The sequence below is a fragment of the Manis javanica genome, chromosome 1 (assembly GCF_040802235.1).
Source record: "Manis javanica isolate MJ-LG chromosome 1, MJ_LKY, whole genome shotgun sequence".
NCBI lineage: Eukaryota > Metazoa > Chordata > Mammalia > Pholidota > Manidae > Manis > Manis javanica.
In genome coordinates this window covers 236,213,471-236,233,139 of record NC_133156.1, presented here as the reverse complement: position 1 = coordinate 236,233,139, position 19,669 = coordinate 236,213,471, and the positions used below count along the sequence as shown (strand labels likewise).

Below are 19,669 nucleotides of genomic sequence, written 5' to 3'. Positions count from 1 at the left end.
TTTGCATGTCCATTTCCTGGTCTAGAGTGTAATTTCTTTAGGGTTATATGAGATCACATGATAGTCAATGAAGCTTGTTGAATAAAAAAAAGATCTTACACTGTCAATTTTCAACCAACAAGTAACCAATTTTAGAAGCTCTGATGTAAACACCAACAATAAGTAGAGCAACTCTTGCATAAGTAGAGCAAATGGAAATCCTAGCAATAAATAGTCAAAATGACTAGCTGGCTTTTGAAAATTTGATTATTTTTGCTAAAATACCACGTTTCCCTCTGGTTTTCAAGTCATCTTTTATTTATTGCTTTTATTCTGCTTTATTTACCTGGATTTGAAGTGGCATTTTTATTTAGAGATTATTTTTTGAAATGGTATTATAAGTATCTAATTGAACATCAAAAAACAAATGTTAAGTTCTGTTTACATGTTCCTTGTTCTTAATGAGCAGTTTCATGTTTTCCTGTTGAAATAAAAATTAGAAGAAACACTTTTTAGCAGAACAATTCATCACAGTAACTGACACAAGAGGAAGGGGCACGCATAGGATGATCTTGTCCTAGAGTTCAATGTCACTGAGAAGGACTTTGCAGGCCTTTGATGCCATAGTGTCAAATACATACCCAGTATAATAGGATAAAAGTTGGACAAACCCCTAAGGCCTTTGGACTTCTATAATCTAGAATATATTGTTGTCAACTCCATCCCACTCCTCCAAAATTTTGATGTTTTGTCAGGTGCTGAGGAGAAATTAAATAAAAGCAGATGCGTATTTGCTCTCTCCCATAAGCTTGAACAAATAAGCTTCATGTCAACTAATCTATGCAATATCCTCTTAATGAGTCATTGCTTTTATATCTATTACTAAAAAAGAAATTTTTTATTTAATCAGAAGGTAAGTTAGAGAATCAAAAGGCTTCTTTTATTTATTTATTTGTTTGTTTATTATTTTTATTAAGGTATTATTGATATACACTCTTATGAAGGTTTCACATGAAAAAACAACATGGTTACTACATTTACCCATATTATCAAATCCCCCCACAGACCCCAATGCAGTCACTGTCCATCAGTGTAGTAAGATGCCACAGATTCAGTATTTCCCTTCTCTGTGCTACACTGTTTTCCCCGTGATCCCCCACACCGTGTGTACTAAACATAATACCCCTCAATCCCCTTCTCCCTCCCTCCCCACCTGCCCTCACACAACCCTCCCCTTTGGTAACCACTAGTTCCTTCTTGGAGTCTCTGAGTCTGCTGCTATTTTGTTCCTTCAGTTTTGCTTTGTTGTTATATTCCACAAATGAGGGAAATCATTTGGCATTTGTCTTTCTCCCCCTGGCTTATTTCACCAAGCCTAATATTCTCCAGCTCCATCCATGTTGTTGCAAATGGTAGCATTTGTTTCTTTCTTCACTGAATAGTATTCCTTTGTGCATATGTACCTCATCTTCTCTATCCATTCATCTACTGATGGACACTTAGGTTGCTTTCATGTCTTAGCTATTGTAAATAGTGCTGCAATAACATAGGGGTGCATATGTCTTTTTGAATCTGAGAGGTTGTATTCTTTGGGTAAATTCCAAGGAGTAGGATTCCCAGGTCAAACGGTATTTCTATTTTTAGTTTTTTGAGGAACCTCCATATTGCTGTCCCCAATGGTTGAACTAGCTTAACATTCCACCAGCAGTGCAGGAGGGTTCCCCTTTCTCTGGATCCTCGCCAGCATTTGTTGTTCTTAGTCTTTTCGACGCTGGCCATCCTTACTGGTGTGAGGTGATATCTCATTGTGGTTTTAATTTGCATTTCCTGATGATTAGTGATGTGGAGAATCTTTTCATGTGTCTGTTGGCCATCTGAATTTCTTCTTTGGAGAACTGTCTCTTCATATCCTCTGCCCATTTTTTAGTTGGGTTATTTGTTCTTTGAGTGTTGAGGCATGTAAGTTCTTTATATATTTTGGATGTTAACCTCCAGTCAGAATATTGTAAATATTCCATTTACAAATATATGTTTCCATACTGTAGGATGCCTTTTTGTTCTGTTGATGGTGTCCTTTTCTGTACAGAAACTTTTTAGTTTGATGTAGTCCCATGAGTTCATTTTTGCTTTTTTTTCCCTTGCTCAAGGAGATGCATTCAGGAAGAAGTTGCTCTTGCTTATATTCAGTAGATTTTTTACTACGTTGTCTTCTAAGAGTTTTATAGTTTCATGACTTACATTCAGGTCTTTGATCCATTTTGAGTTTACTTTTGTGTACAGGGTTAGACAATAATCCACTTTCATTCTCTTGCATGTAGCTGTCCAGTTTTGCCAACACCAGCTGTTGAAGAGGCTGTCATTTCCTCATTGTATGTCCATGGCTCCTTTATCATATATTAATTGACCATATATGGTTGGGTTTCTATCAGGGCTCTCTAGTCTGTTCCATTCCATTGATCTATGGGTCTGTTCTTGTGCCAGTACCAAATTATCTTGATTACTGTGTCTTTGTAGTAGAGCTTGAAGTTGGGGAGCATAATCTCCCCAGCTTTAATCTTCCTTCTCAGGATTGCTTTGGCTATTCGGGGTCTTTTGTGGTTCCATATGAATTTTAGAACTATTTGCTCTAGTTCATTGAAGAATGCTGTTGTATTTTGATAGGAATTGCATTGAATCTGTAGATTGCTTTAGACAGGATGGTCATTTTGACAATATTAATTCTTCCTATCCTTGAGCACGGGATGTGTTTCCATTTATTGGTATCTTCTTTAATTTCTCTCATGAGTGTCTTGTAGCTTTCAGAGTATAGGTATTTCACTTCTTTGGTTAGGTTTATTCCTAGGTATTTTTTCTCTTTGATGCAGCTGTGAATGGAATTGTTTTCCTGATTTCTCTCTCTTCTAGTTCATCGTTAGTGTATAGGAATACAATAGATTTCTGTGTATTCATTTTGTATCCTGCAACTTTGCTGATTCAGATATTAGATCTAGTAAATTTGGAGTGGATTCTTTAGGGTTTTTTATGTACAATATCATGTCATCTGCAAACAAGGACAGTTTAACTTCTTCCTTGCCAATCTGGATGCCTTTTATTTCCTTGTGTTGTCTGATTGCCGTGGCTAGGACCTCCAGTACTATGTGGAACAACAGTGGGGAGAGTGGGCATCCCTGTCTTGTTCCCAATCTCAGAGGAAATGTTTTCAGCTTCTCGCTCTTAAGTATAATGTTGGCTGTGGGTTTGTCATATATGGCCTTTATTATGTTGAGGTACTTGCCGTCTATACTCATTTCGGTGAGAGATTTTATCATGAATGGATGTTGAATTTTGTCAAATGCTTTCTCAGCATCTATGGATATGATCATGCTGTTTTTGTCCTTTTTGTTGATGTGGTGGATGGTGTTGATGGATTTTCAAATGTTGTACCATCCTTGCATCCCTGGAATAAATCCTACTTGATCATGATGTTTGATCTCTTTGATATATTTTTTAATTCGGTTTGCTGATATTTTGTTGAGTATTTTTGCATCTATGTTCATCAGAGATATTGGTCTGTAATTTTCTTTTTTTGTGGTATCTTTGCCTGGTTTTGGTATTAAAGTGATACTGGCCTCTTAGAATGAGTTTGGAAGTATTCCCTCTTCTTCTACTCTTTGGAAAGATTTAAGGAGGATGGGTATTAGGTCTTCACTAAATGTTTGATAAAATTCAGCAGTGAAGCCATCTGGTCCAGGGGTTTTGTTCTAAGGTAGGTTTTTGATTACCAGTTCAATTTCACTGCTGGTAATTGGTCTGTTCAGATTTTCTGTTTCTTCCTGGGTCAGTCCCAAAAGGCTTCCTTTAGATGAATATTTTAGAAACATTTTTTGAGGATCTATAACATACCAGGTGTGTTTTTTACAAAAATCTTGTAAGGTAAGATATACATTTGACAAGTGAGGAAAATGATGCCCTGTGAAGTTATTTACAGAACATTACAGTGAATAAATGACAGAACTCGTATTTAAACCCAAATCATTGTACATTTCTTATGACAATGACCTTTATAACATTCTTCCGCACCTCTCCTCTCCAAATGCTTTCCTGGATGGTTATGTGTTACTAGAGATTGCCTCTTTGACTCCCCAGAGGTCCAGAAAAGAGCATGGAGATGGCATTTTACATCATGATTTTTAGAAGCAGAGTATGGGAACTGTCTTGCCAGTGGGTTTCAGCCCCTGACAAGTCCACTACGGATTCAGTGGGGCTGAGGAATGACAATGAAACATTCTTGGGGTGAAAGGGTTTGTACCCAACTTTATTCCCATGGTGGCAGGTCAATCACTAAAATCCTATCCACTCAGAGCGAGTCTGCATGCAGCAAGCCAGTCTCTGCCTCTGGGACTCTACCCCAACAACCATCTCAGTCTCTGTCCTCAGCACTGCCACCGCTCCAGTCTCTGCTCTCCTGCAGCCTTGCAGCCATGCAGCAGCTGTGCGGCCATGTACCCAGAGCACTGGGCAGAGCTCTTTATGTAGAGTCAATAGCAACGCATTACCCACATGCACAGCGAGCTAGCTGACCAGGGCCAGGTGAGAGTCCTCGCCATAGGAACCCTCACCTTATCCGCAGGAACTATACCTCCATTACCTTTTCTGCTTTTGCAAAATATCCCACCTGGCTAGGTGCTAACTTGCTTTGAATCCATGTCTGCTTCCTAGTATCTAGTGATCCTAGTCGGCAGATGAGACCAATCATTGGTGGGGTAAATTCAGTTCAGGGACTGATAACATTCCACTGGCAACAAATCAATGGCCTCATGCTCATCTCCTTCCGTCTGGGTCCTGTGTCTATTTCTCAATTAAATCCAAAGCCTGGCGTGGAAAAAAGCAGTGCTATTTATCTCTTCCATCCTCCCCCCAAAGTTCCAACATGTGTGGAGTCTTGCTGGTTCAGATTTGCCTGCAACTGATGACCTTTGACTCCAGAATGTTCTCTCCCTCTGTCAGCTCAGTACACACATGTCCTTCTCTCCCATGACAGTCCATGTTCCGTGTGAGCTGGGCTCTGGGTTCAGCTCCCTGTGGCCTGTTTGTGTCACAAAGGTCAGCTGTGAGATGAGCAGGGCCAGGATCCCTGTGTGTACTCATCACGAGTACCTGGCACATAGAATGTGCTTGATAAACACAGTTTAGTGAGTGAATGTAGGGGTTATTTTGCATTCCCTTGGGCATAATCTTCTACCTGGGTGTAGGCTTTGGAAACAGCCCAACATCAGTAGTTACCAGAAAATGTTTGCTTCTGCTTTTCCTTCAGAACACACGCAAAAGATAAAAAAATTAATAATGATTCATGAGAGTATATGGCAAATGCCAAATCAATTGCACAAATAGTAAGTGCCACAAATAATCAAAAGAAGAGTGGTGACCATCATGAAAAGGGAGCTTTGAACTAAGTGGCTCTGAAAGATGGCTGGGATTCAAAGAGACCAGGTGAAGGGAAGTGAAGATGAGCAGTGGTGTGGCAGGGGATGCACATGTGTAAGAATACAGAGTATGTCAGGCTGTTTGGAGAAAAAGTTTTAATTAAGAAACAATAGGGTGTTAAAAAAAGAAACAATAAAAAATGTGGTTGAAACTGTAATAAAAGATAGATTACATAGAGCTTTGAGTACAGTTCTTAGGAATTTGGACTTTGTTTTGCAAGAAGCACTTATATTAGGTAGTATTACTTTGGCTGCATATAATGTAATAAATTCAAGCTGGTTTAAAAGGGAAAAGGAATTTTTAGAGACTTGGGCTATCTTGTGCATGGTGATTACCTTACATATATTTGTTACATTGAATTAAAGTTTTAGAATAATGTTTCTTTGAGATGGGTGGGAAAAATAAAGAGAAGAGCAATTAGCTATAATGAGGAGAAAAAGAGGATGGTTGTAAGAATATCATTAGATGACCTTAAGCTCAATAACAGAAGGTGAGGTCATTCTAATTCAATCATCTGTTCTCCCACTCATTCGCTGGGGTCCCTTGATTAATTTCCCAAAGGCGGGTTTATGGCAGAGAAGAACCAGATCTTCCCAGCTGTTCTCTCTGCCCCTCTCATCCAAGATCGAGAGTTTCCTATGGAAGGAAGATTTCATAGGAGGAGCTTTTTCCCTTTCCTCTCCACTTCGTACTATCATCAAGCACACAAATACTTTCACTGGGTCACACTCTGTACAAAGCAGGACAAAGTCAGGTAATTTATTTCTTTTCAAAAACAGGGGAAAGAACAATTCGCTCTGTGACGATTAGTCATGATTTTTACAGTGCATTTTCCTTAATCATACATCTCAATCTTATTTTGAGAATTCAGAGGGCAAACTCCACTCAGCCTGTTAATATTAGAATAAGCAGCTGTGAAAGCATGAATTGTTTAAAAAGCTGTGTGTATAGGCCAGACAAAACCAACATTACTTCATTTGCTCAAAGAAGATAAAAAAACAAAAGGAACATTGAGATCAGACAGAAAAGCAGTCTGGGGAATGTAAATGAACAAATTTTCTCATGTTCTTATTTTTCTTTTAAGAACCAGGTACAAACTTGCACAACTTTTGGGGATGAAAAACTTAATGTAACATTAAACTGCAATTACTATTGTACAATTTTATTGACATCCCATTTTTATCCTTTCATGTTAAATGATAAACTTTACATTGTTATAAGTATGTTGTGTTCTTCTTTCATTTTTTGTTTTATGTAAACATGTTTGCATATTGACGTTAGTTAGCGTACTTGTCATTCTAATATCCCTATAGCTCCTATCATGCTGGCATAAGCCCTGCATACTTGGAAACTTGGGAGCTGGAGAGTGAGTTAGGGGGTTTAATGGTGTTAGAAGGATTTTCTCCAACTAAAATGCACTGGTATGTGTAAAGGAAGCCCAAAGTGGAACATTGTAAAGGAATAACAAGGGAAGTCCCTAAGTGAAGGAGTTTGTTATGATTGTTATTTTCATGAGTAAGGACTTAGTGAATTCTGCTTTTTCTAGGAAAAGGGAGTTTTCCTTTACCATGAAAAACCCACTGGGGCAAGATTATAACTCATTTCAGAGTGCTGGGAGAACAGACTGAGAGATCCATGTGCCAGATACTGAGTTACTGTCTGTTAGCTCTGAACTCACCCTTCTCTACTCCACTCTGTGCTGCTGGACCCGGGACTCTGCAAACTACATTTCCCCTCTGCCAATGTCTTCATGCTTGGCTGTCAATAAGGGCACCAAGGGAAGTGTACAAGACTGCAAGGAAAGAAGGAATTTGTTTCCTCCTGTCTGCTTCCTGTATGACTTCCATCTGCTGTGTGTGGCTTTCTGTCTACTTTCTATGTGACCTCTGTCCACTGCATGTGGCTTCCTATCTGCTTCCTGTGTGACTTCTGTCCACTATGTGTGGCTTCCTATCTGCTTCCTGTGTGACTTCTGTCCACTATGTGTGGCTTCCTGTCTTCTTCCTGTGTGACTCTGTGTGGGGCTTCCTGTCTGTTTCCTGTGGGGCTTCCTGTCTCCTTCCTGTGTGACTTCTGTCCACTGTGTGTGGCTTCCTATCTGCTTCCTGTGTGACTTCTGTCCTCTGTGTGGGGCTTCCTGTCTGTTTCCTGGGGCTTCCTGTCTGCTTGCTGTCCTGTGATGGTCACCTCACAACACTTCCCTGCCCGGGGAGCAGTATCTGAACCCAGTCTGCAATTTATCCAGTGCTTGTAGAGCCCACTCTCTTGCCCCCCTTCACCCCCATGCCAGCCTCAGAGACTCTAGCGCCAGCCCAGCAGCACTCGCTTCTCAGACATCTAGGTTTTCATTTGTCATTTTTCTTTGCTTCACTTTTTTTTAACCAGCCTTCTGTTGAAATAATAGTATTTTTAAATATCTTTTTAAAATGAACAGAAGCTGGCCAGAGGGGGATCAGGGAGGTGTTGGCCAAAGGGTATAATTTCACTTTAAAAAAAACAGAGTCTGACTCTTATATAAATCGTATTTTGTGTTATGGGCTGAATTGCATCCCTACAAAATTAGTAGGTTGGAGTCCTAACTCCCAATACCTAAGAAGGTGACCATATTTGGAGACAGGGTCTTTAAAGAGGTCATTACTTTAAATGAGGTCGTTGAGCTGGGCCTTAATCCAATATGACTGGTGTCCTTATGAGAACAGGAAACTGAGGCATGGATATGACAGAGCGGAGACCAAGTGAAGAATAAGAAAAAGACAGCCATCTACACGTTAAGCAGGGAGGCCTCTCAGAAAAACACGTCCGCACACCTTCATCTCGGACTTCCAGCCTCCAGAACTGTGAGAAAATAATTTCCATTGTTTAAACCTCCCCACTCTGTGGTGCTTCATTATAAAACCCTAGCAACGAACATAACAGTAGTTATAGGTATTATATTAGTAATAGATATATTTATTTTTATAACTGATTAATTTTATATTTTGATTAATATTGATATTAAATTTGCTTAAGATCCATCAAACTAGTTGAACGTGAGCATCTTAAAATGTGTTCTGAAAATGAGTATGGACATCTTCTGACTTTCATTAGGGTCCCCCATAGAAGAAGAAAAACAGGAACACACAATAATACCCCTATCTAGAAAAGAATAGGGTGGAGATGGAGGAAGGGGTCTTCAGCAGCACGACCCTTGGCCCTTGGTTTGGGCCAGAAAATGCCATAGGCATCAGTTTGTTGAGCTGCTCCTCCCGGACAGTGTCACTTGCTCAGGTTTAGCCACTGGGAAGAGCTGCTTTTACGTGCTTACATACCACATCTGAGAGGAGCATTATGAAGAACTGCCCTTCGGCTAGGAAAGTCTGTGTGTGTATGTGTGTATGTGTGTGACACACATGCCTTATCCCTGCTTATCAACCTCATTCTTTGTAGCTGGGTCTACAAAGAATGCCTAACAAGGCTGATTCCCTGCTAGCACAGGCATGATCTCTTACCACCAGGGCTGGGTTGTTTTATTCTGAAGTGAATTCTGGCAAACTAGAGTGGGAAATCTGTCAGTTTCATGTAGGGGAGACTCTGCTATAAGCAATGTCAGTGATTTAATCTCATTAATCTCACATTTTCTACACCCCCCAGGCTGAGTGGGTCATATAGTGTGAAGGTTAAGAATGTAGGTGTTGAAGTCAAATTGACCTGTTTGGGGATCTTGGCTTATCCTAATTATGTACTCTTGTGCAAGTTTTTTACTTCCCCAATCTGTGTCCGTGGCTATAAATGGCAATGGTAAGAGTGCTCATGTAAAGTCATTTGTGAAGAGAGCACATAAAACACTTAAGCTTGGCACATACAAAACCTGAAAACACATTATTTATGATGGTCATTGCTTCACAGGCACAACAGCAACAGCGTTAAGCCCTGTTTCATGGCTTCTCTTACTTAACAACAGTCTCATCTGAGGGTGGGTCAGCAACCTTATCCTTCTCTTAACAGCGCCGGCCTAAGAACACAGCTGAGGGACAGCAAGTCGTGCTGGCTTAGGACCTTCCCTCTGTGTGCCTCCTGCTGCGTCCCAACTCCAACTGGGAAGAGCTATGGAGAGTTTGGGGATCCAAGTTGCCTCTGTCACCACATCACATCACAGCTCCGTCCACCTTTCAGAGGGCCCACTCTTTTCTAATCATGGCATTAACTTTAGACACAGCAAAGTAGCTGACACAATTCTGAAGGGTACAAAATTAACTTCACCATCTGGCCCTCTGCCTTTTCAGAACAATGACCCTGCTTTCCTTTGTCTTTTTTAGAAAGACACCTCTCACTATCCAAAAATAAACTGTCTTTCATGACAGGAATATCTTCTTTAATAATATCTTAATTGCAGTGTGTGATTTCTTTGGTATCAATATTACTAGGTGGAATCTTATTCAGTTATGCAGAGTGGTTCATTTCACTGGGACCCTTACCATCTGTTCATATAATTTAGCAGTAGTTTGGGTTTTCTCCACTGCTGTATTGTCAGCCCCACCGGTTCTTTGCTGCAACTGTTCAGCTCCTGATAACTCCTTCTGATGCCTCAGTTTCTCTGAGAACATTTATAGTGCCGCACAGTCTCTAAAGTACAGAGCATTCCTTTTAAGACTCTTTCTTTTTCTTTTAGATAAAAGTGGTTGGTCTCAGTTCATTCAAGCCTCCTTTAAATGATTCTGCAACTGTAGGTGTGTTGTCAGGATTAATTTTCATTGTTTGGAATACTTTCATTGAGGTTTTCTTTGGAAGGTTTAGCTTGGTGTGATCTTGCTTTTATCTTTATCTTTCTGGCATATCTTCTACCATTTATTACAGCTAAAGGAGTATATTATATAACATATCTATGTCATCAGGCCATGTTATAGCTGATCATGATTTTCTCTAGTTAGGTCTATTAACTTCGCAACAAATCCTATATATTGCACTTGTTCAATTTTCTAGTGCTATTAGAAAAAGAATTTAAATAAAAATACTAAACATTGCCATTAGATGGAGACAATGATTGTTACCATCCTTTAGAATTCTTTGCCACAAAGAAATACACAAGTAAAGAGTGGGTGACAGAAGAGATGGGCTATTGAAAGGGGACTCCCTGTTTTAGGTAGATGCTGTGACTGGATGGTTCTTAGGGTTCTCTTGACACTGAGATTCTGTGTTCTCTAAGAAACATTGAATCACTCAACTGCCATGCAATGAAATGCTGTAGTATATTCAATTTGTTCTACTGTTTCTCTGGCACCAGTATGGTGTTATTTCTAAGCAAATACCTGGGAAGCAGCATTACCAAATAAGGAAACACCAGTTGTTAAATTATGGCACCTTAGGATCAAAGCAAAACCTACTCTAAGATTTTTGCTACTTTAGAAACAAACAAAAGAGCCTGCTTGTGCCAGGCACCTCTCTTGATCCACTTCAAATCACCTTCCTCTAGACACGCTGCAAGACCAGCTTCGCTCTGGTTTCGACCAGCTTCAGTTCATAGAGGCACCCTGTTAGGCCCGGCCTGAGGTGGCACGTCTCACCTCTGTCTCACCTCTGTCTCACCTCCCCTTCTGGCCCCAGCTCTTTCCAGTGGGGGATAACTGTGAGGCTGTCTGCATGCAAAATCCAGAAGTGTTGGGGTTTCACACCCCACTTGACCAGCTGGGGGATGGGAGTCAATAACAAAATGCTCTTCCCTTTGAGCCCTGCCAGAGTTCTAAGGGGTGTTCCCTCAGGACTACTGTGATCCCATGGGACTGCGGGCTGCTTGCCTCCAGGGGTAGCTGTTGGGGAAATATAATTAGAAGCAAAATCCTCTCTCAACCCAGAAATCCTCTCCACAAAGGTAGTAGAGAAAGAAAACACTTTTATGATTAAATAAGCATTACACCAGGATGTGATGCACATCGCAGGCAATCTGCTAAGAGCCTGCAAAGGCAGAAAAGAACCTCACCCCCTTTTGTAGCCAGGCTGATACAGCCCCTTCAGCCTTGTTCCCACAATAACGAGTCCTCAAGGGCAATGACTTGAAAGTACCATTTGTCACACACAGTCCATCCTAACTTTATTGAGGTGACCATCTATGTCAACTTGTGGGCTTTGTCCAGGAGAAAAACCAGTTTCTCCTATTTTCTTGGAGGAGATAGTTTTGCAAATTGGAACAAGACCCCCACCAAAGTTAGGCCCCTCCTCTCCTGCAAGAATTGGGGGGTAGGGGAACTAACTGCCTCCTGTGATGCTTATATTTCAGGAAGATAGCTCTCAAGATGTTTGCCTTTTCAAGAGATAGCTCCAGGTTCTTGAGAAAGACATTCCTGGGTTATAAAGCTTAAAAAAAAGTTTTTTTAAGGCAGCTAACAAAAAAGACTTAATCTAATCTTCAAAGACATACAGCTTAAAAAGATAAGAAAGTACTTAAACATTTTCTGAGGACGATGCTCTTAAGAGGAAGAAGAGAAATCTCTTTCCCATTTTACGCTCCCACCAGTAATGAAGCTGTTGCTGTGTCAGATCCTCTTCAGCCAGACTCACTCTGGCTATTTAACCCAGTCATAATTTAATTACAGGATAGTGAAAAACTCAGAGAACTTGGCTCTGGGAGCACCAAATTCTGAGCTCAGTGGCTCACAATATGGAACAGTGTCTACCTGTGCCATCCAAGCTGCTCTAGCGGGGCTCAGTGGCCCCCACTTCTCAGCACAGCTGCACGCAGTGCTCCTCCACTATGGCTCTTGAAATCCGCATGCCGCCATGCCAGCCAGCCACCCCCCGCCCGTGGTGGCCTCATGGCATTGTCCACCTCCAAGGCTACGTGTCAAGAGTGTATCTGAATCTATGCCCCCAGCTCTGAAAGGGAGGAGTCTATGAAAGGGAATCTTCTGGCTTCTGACTTGCCAAGGCAGGGCTTGGAAACTGGGAAATTACCAAGTTATCCAGATGTAAGGATGGTGTTTAAGATATTCCACCGCCAAACATGACACCTATCCACTACAGACAGTCACCGCAATGTATAACAGCAAAGACAGCGAGAAGCAACCTACGTGTTCAGTGAAAGGACAGTGATCAAATAAAATACAAACTAGTCACAAGATGAAATATCAGCCATTAAAAATTCTATTTTTCAGGAATTTCTAATGACCTTGGAATTCTTTATACTCATATCATCCTGTACCAAGGAAAAAAGCAGGATGCAATTCTATATATGCAGAGAATCCCAGTTTCCAAAATAAAGTTCTGTGTGTGTGAAGAATAAAGTCTGGTAAGAACATATCATGAAATATCAACAGTGGGTTCTGCTGACTTGATTTTACTCTTCTTCATCATGTTTTTAGTTTTCAAGCTTTCTATAAAACATTACATTTTTCTTTTAAAAATATCATGTGTTCTTTATATTAGTATAAAGAGTTTTCCCTCTGCCAAGAAGATTTTCATACTCTAGTCCAAAAGAAAGTGCCACCCTTCAGAGAAATATAATCTACTTAAAGGTTCTTATAGGTCTAAATTGAAATCAATTATACCTGATTTTTTAAGAAGGAAGCAGTTTTAGCATACTTTATCATCAGATAGAATTTATTTGCGTTTCTCTACTACATGCATGACTCAAGCTTACTTGCTAGATCTAAGATATGACTATAAGCTAAACTGCCAAAACAAAAAGATTCTAAAAAAACTGTAGCTTTAAAAAGGAAGTGTGTTTCTTCTTCAAGTAACAGTCCAGGGCTGAGCAGTCCAAGATCAGTGAAATTCTCTGTGCTATGGGGTCGTTCAGTGATCTGGGTTCCATTTCTCTGCTATTTGTGCCTCCTCCCAGGGCGCTGTCCTCATTGTGTGGCTGAAGCTGACTCACCGTCATCCATGTTTATGTTCCAGCCCACAGGAATTAGGAAGGCAACTCCAGGTCATACTGCTTTGTCTCCAATGGGATGAGTCAGACCTGTTCAGATTACTCACCTAGCTACAAGGAGGCTGGGAACTGCAATATCTACCTGGGTGGCTATGTGCCCTGCTATCACTCTTAGAGGCTCCATCCCTAAATGGAAGAAGGAGAGGATGGATGCTGGGGAACAATCAGCCATCTCAGCTACACTGAGGTTGTCTAGAGATCTAATACCAATCTGCACAGCAGACTCCCATGGTCAAAGCTACTAGTGTTCGGTGCTTCCAGGGATATGTACAACTGTCCCACCCAACTGCCCCCTTTAGCATGCCCCTGCTCCTCAGCTGCCCTTCCCAGGCTCAAAGAATCTGACTTCACTTGCAAAGACCATTCCCTTCTTAAATCCTTAAATCCCCAAACTCTGAGCTTTCTAGGATACTACAACTACTTCTGTTCAGGGCATAGACAAATACAAAAGTCTGGGATGAATTGTCTTCAGGGTATTCTACTCAGTCCTGGAATCTTCTATCCTTTCAAACATCAAAAACAAACAAGTGGCTCTCCCTCTGGGGAAAAGAGAGTTTAGACTTCCAGAGGATGGGAGAAATATTTTACTTTAATTTCTTCCAGATGAGTCTATAGCAACAAAAAAAATTGTAGGAAAAAAAATCAATAGATCTCTATCCTACATTAAATTATAAATAAATCTTTGGGCTATATATGTGTTATGTCCCCCTAAAATTTCCCTGAATTATGTCCCCCTAAAATTCCAGTGTTAGAGTCCTAACCCCTAGTTCCTCATAATGTGACCTTACTTGGATGTAGGGTTCCCAAAGAGCTAATAAAATTAAAATGAGGTCATTACAATGGGCTCTAATCCAATATGACTGGTGTCTTTGTAAGAAGAGGGTATTAGGACAGACACACATAGAGAAACAACCATGAAGACACAGGGAGAAGGTGACTTTTTTCCAGCCAAGAAGAGAGGCCTCAGTAGAAACCAGCCCTGCCAGCACCTTGATCTTGGACTTCCAACACCTAGAGCCATGAGAGAAATTTCTGCATTGTTATGACAACCCTTGCAAACTAATACAACATGATTTCTGAGCATAATGCAGGTATTATAGCAGGAGGTTTGTAAGTATCTGCTGATTTACAATTATAGATTAACAACAGGATTTAGCATAAAGAGTGGAGACTACAAGTTTGTATTTTTGAATTTTAATTCCAGATCAAGGTTTCACTCACTTAACTGGCCTGGTACCTGCCATGTAACTTCTCTAGACCTTGGGCTTCTTATTTACATAATGAAAGGGTTTGACTAGATCATCTTTATGCAATGTCCATCTTTGTCTCTTGTTACTCTCTTTGTTTTGAAGTCTATTTTGTCTGCTACAAGTACTGTAATTCCTGCTTTTTTCTCCCTATTATTTTCATGAAATATCTTTTTCTATCCCTTCACTTTTACTCTGTATATGTCTTTGGGTTGGAAGTGAGTCTCTTGTAGGCAGCACATAGATGGGTCTTGTTTTTTTATCCATTCTGTAACTCTATGTCTTTTGATTGGTGCGTTCAGTCCATTTACAATTAGGGTGATTATCGATAGCTATGTACTTATTGCCATGGCAGGCTTTAGAGTCACGGTTACCAAAGATATAAGAGCAGCTCCTTTACTATCTAACAGTCTAACTTAACTTGCTTATTATGCTATTTCAAACACAGTCTAAAGGTTCTCTTTTTTTCCCTTCTTTTTCTTCCACTCGCCTCTATATATTAGGTGTCATATTTTGTACTCTTTGTGTATCTCTTGACTGACTTTGTGGGTAGTTGATTTAATTTTTCATTTGCTTAGTCAGTAATTAAGTGGTCTACTTCCTTTACTGTGATTTTCTTTTCTCTGGTGACAGCTATTCAGCCTTAGGAGCACTTCCATCTATAGCAGTCCCTTCAAAATACACTGTAGAGACAGTTTGTGGGAGGTAAATTCCCTCAACTTTTGCTTATCTGGACAGCATTTAATTCCTGCTTCAAATTTAAATGATAATCTTGCCAGATAGAGTGTTCTTGGTTCAAGGCCCTTCTGTTCCATTGCATTAAATACATCATGCCACTCCCTTCTGGCTTGTAAGGTTTCTGCTGAGAAGTCTGATGATATAGCCTGATGGGTTTTCCTTTGTATGTGATCTTTCTTCTCACTCTGGCTGCTATTCATACTCTGTCCTTGTCCTTGATCTTTGCCATTTTAACTATTACATGTCTTGGTGTTGTCTTCTTTGGGTCCCTTGTTTGGGAGATTTGTGAACTTCCATGGCCCGAGAGACTATTCCTTCCCCAGATTGAGGAAGTTTTCAGCAACTGTTTCCTCAATAGCACTTTCTATCCTTTTTTTTTCTCTCTTCTTCTTCTGGTACTCCTATAATGTGAATATTCTTCCATTTGTATTGGTCACACAGTTCTCTTAATATTCTTTCATTCCTAGAGATCCTTTTTTATTTCTGTGTCTCAGCTTCTTTGTGTTCCTAATTTCTATTTCATTTACCTTCTCCTCTACCTCATATAATCTGCTTTTAAATCTCTCCATTTTATGTTTCATTTCAGATACTATATTTTTCAGTTTCTATCTCTTTCTCAAATTCCTCCCTGAGGTCTTGAATATTTTTCTGTAGATCCATGAGCATGTTTATTATTTTTATTTTGAAATCTTTATCAGGAAGATTGGTGACTTCAGTTTCATTTGGCCTTCTTGCTGGTGTTTGTGTGATTTGGGTTTGTACCAGGTTCTTTTGATGTTTTGCATTTGAAACAATAACTTGGTGTAGGTGGCGCCCTCTAATGCCCAGCAGCTCTACTCTCTGGAGCTGTTCAGCCCCTGGAGCGATGGTGGAGGTCTCAGACAAGTGGCACTGGTGCCCACTGGGAGGAAATAGCTCTTTCCTGTTTTCCTGTCTGTAGTGCCTGCCTCTACTGCCAGGGCCAGTGGGCTGAGCATGCAGGAAGGAGCCTCTGTGCTTTGCACTTGTAGCTGCTGTAGGCAGGGCCATCCCCTGGCTGGCCTGGCACAATGGCAGGGGCAGCAAGTTTGTGAGCTGGTGCCAGCTGGGAGGAAGGATTGACAGGCTGTGTATTGTGGTGGGGCACCTCAGAGCTGTATGGCCAGCCATAGGGATGGAACACCTGAAGCTCCTGAAAGTTCCCAACCTGTTGGGCTGAGTGCACCAGGGCAATTTTTTTTTTCAGTGTGCAGGTTTTTTTTTTAACTAAGGTATCATTGATATGCACTCTTATAAAAGTTTCACAAGAAAAACAATGTGGTTATTACATTCACCTTTATTATTCATCCCCCCCCATACCTCATTGCAGTCACTGTCCATCAGTGTAGTAATATGCCACAGAGTCCCTATTTGTCTTCTCTGAGCTCCATTGTCTTCCCTGTGTCCACACACACAGCATGTGCACCAATCATGATACCCCACAATCCCCTTCTCCCACCTCTCCCCTTTGGTAACTGCTAGTTCCCTCTTGGAGTCTGTGAGTCTGCTGCTGTTTTGTTCCTTCAGTTTTGCTTTGTAGTTATACTCCACAAATGAGGGAAATCATTTGGCATTTGTCTTTCTCTGCATGAGTTATTTCACTGAGCAAAATACCTTCTAGCTTCATCCACGTTGTTGCAAATGGTAGCATTTGTTTCTTTCTTATCACTGAATAGTATTCCATTGTGTATATGTACCTCATCTTCTTTATCCATTCATCTACAGTTGGACATTTAGGTTGCTTCCATTTCTTGGCTATTGTAAATAGTGCTGTGATAAACATAGGGGTGCATATGTCTTTTTGAAACTGGGCTGCTGCATTCTTAGGGTAAATTCCTAGGAGTGGGATTCCTGGGTCAAACAGTATTTCTGTTTTTAGTTTTTTGAGGAACCTCCATATTGCTATCCCCAATGGTTGAACTAGCTTACATTCCACCAGCAGTGTAGGAGGGTTCCCCTTTCTCTGCATCCTCACCAGCATTTGCTGTTCCTAGTCTCTTCAATGTTGGCCATCCTAACTGGTGTGAGGTGGTATCTCATTGTGGTTTTATTTTGCATTTCCCTGATGCTTAGCAATGTGGATCGTCTTTTTTATGTGCCTGTAGTCCATCTGAATTTCTTCTTTGGAGAAGTGTCTGTTCATATCCTCTGCCCACTTTTTAATAAGGTTATTTGCTCTTTGGGTGTTGAGGTGTGTGAGTTCTTTATATATTTTGGATGTTAACCCCTTGTCAGATATGTCACTTACAAATATATTCTCCCATACTGTAGGATGCTCTTTTGTTCTGCTGATGGTGTTCTTTGCTGTACAGAAGCTTTTTAGCTTAATGTAGTCCCATTTGTTCATTTTTGCTTTTGTTTCCCTTGCCTGAGGAGATGTGTTCAGGAAAAAGTTGTTCATGTTTATATTCAGGAGGTTTTTGCATATGTGTTCTTCTAAGAGCTTTATGGTATCATGACTTACATTCAGGTCTTTGATCCATTTCAAATTTATTTGTGTGTATGGAGTTAGACAATAATCCAGTTTCATTCTCTTGCATGTAGCTGTCCAGTTTTGCCAACACCAGCTGTTGAAGAGGCTGTCATTTCCCCATTGTATGTCCATGGCTCCTTTATTTTATATTAACTGACCATATATAGTTGGGTTTATATCTGGGCTTTCTATTCTGTTCCACTGATTATTGGGTCTGTTCTTGTGCCAGTACCAAATTGTCTTGATTACTGGGGCTTTGTAGGAGAGCTTGAAGTTGGGGAGTTTAATCACCGCCCCCCCCAGCTTTATTCTTCCTACTCAGGATTGCTTTGGCTATTCAGGGTCTTTTGTGGTTCCATATGAATTTTAGAACTATTTCCTCTAGTTCACTGAAGAATGCTGTTGTATTTTGATAGGGATTGCATTAAACCTGTAGATTGCTTTAGGCAGGATGGCCATTTTGACAATATTAATTCTTTCTATCCATGAGCACGGGATGTGTTTCCATTTATTGGTATCTTCTTTAATTTCTCTCATGAGTGTCTTGTAGTTTTCAGAGTATAGGTCTTTCACTTCCTTGGTTAGGTTTATTCCTAGGTATTTTATTCTTTTTGATGCAATTGTGAATCAAATTGTTTTCCTGATTTCTCTTTCTGCTAGTTCATCATTAGTGTATAGGAATGCCACATATTTCTGTGTATTAATTTTGTATCCTGCAACTTTGCTGAATTCAGATATTAGATCTAGTAATTTTGGAGTGGATTCTTTAGGCTTTTTTCATGTTCAATATAATGCCATCTGCAAACAGCGACAGTTTAACTTATTCCTTGTCAATCTGGGTGACTTTTATTTCTTTGTGCTGGCTGATTGCCATGGCTAGGACCTCCAGTAGTATGTTGAATAAAAGTGGGGAGAGTGGGCATCCTTGTCTTGTTCCTCATCTTAAAGAAAATGCTTTCAGCTTCTTGCTGTTAAGTATGATGTTGGCTGTGGGTTTGTCATATATGGCCTTTATTGTGTTGAGGTACTTGACCTCTAGACCCATTTTGTTTAGAGTTTTTATCATGAATGGATGTTGAATTTTGTCAAATGCTTTTTCAGCATCTGTGGAGATGATCATGTGGTTTGTCCTTTTTGTTGATGTGGTGGATGATGTTAATGGATTTTCAAATGTTGTACCATCCTTGCATCCCTGGAGTAAATCCTACTTGATCATGATGGATGATCTTTTTGATGTATTTTTGAATTCGGTTTGCTAATATTTTGTTGAGTATTTTTGCGTGTATGCTCATCAGGGATATTGGTCTGTAATTTTCCTTTTTTGTGGTGTCTTTGCCTTGGTTTTGGTATTGGAGTGATGCTGGCCTCATAGAATGAATTTTGGAGTATTCCCTCTTCTTCTACTTTTTGGAAAACTTTAAAGAGGATGGATATTAGGTCTTCACTAAATGTTTGGTAAAATTCAGAAAAGAAACCATCTGGTCCAGGCATTTTGTTCTTAGGTGGTTTTTTGATTACCAATTCAATTTTGTTGCTGGTATTCAGATTTTCTGTTTTTCCTGGGTCAGCCTTGGAAGGTTGTATTTTTCTAGAAAGTTGTACATTTCTTCTAGGTTACCCAGTTTGTTAGCATATAATTTTCCATAGTATTCTCTAATAATTTTTATATTTCTGTGGTGTCCATAGTGATTTTTCCTTTCTTGTTTTTTATTCTGTTTATGTGTGTAAACTCTGTTTTTTTCTTGATAAGTCTGGCTAGGGGTTTATCTATTTTGTTTATTCCTCAAAGAACCAGCTGCTCCCTTCATTGATATTTTCTATTGTTTTATTCTTCTCAATTTTATTTAT

The 19,669-nt window shown here is 40.1% G+C and overlaps 1 long non-coding RNA gene across 2 annotated transcripts in view; it reads left to right on the top strand.

Annotated features, from left to right (window-relative positions):
* Window positions 1-19,669, top strand: part of LOC140844481 (uncharacterized) — a 97,284-nt gene that overhangs the window by 45,855 nt on the left and 31,760 nt on the right. The gene's annotated exons all lie outside the window — the stretch shown is intronic.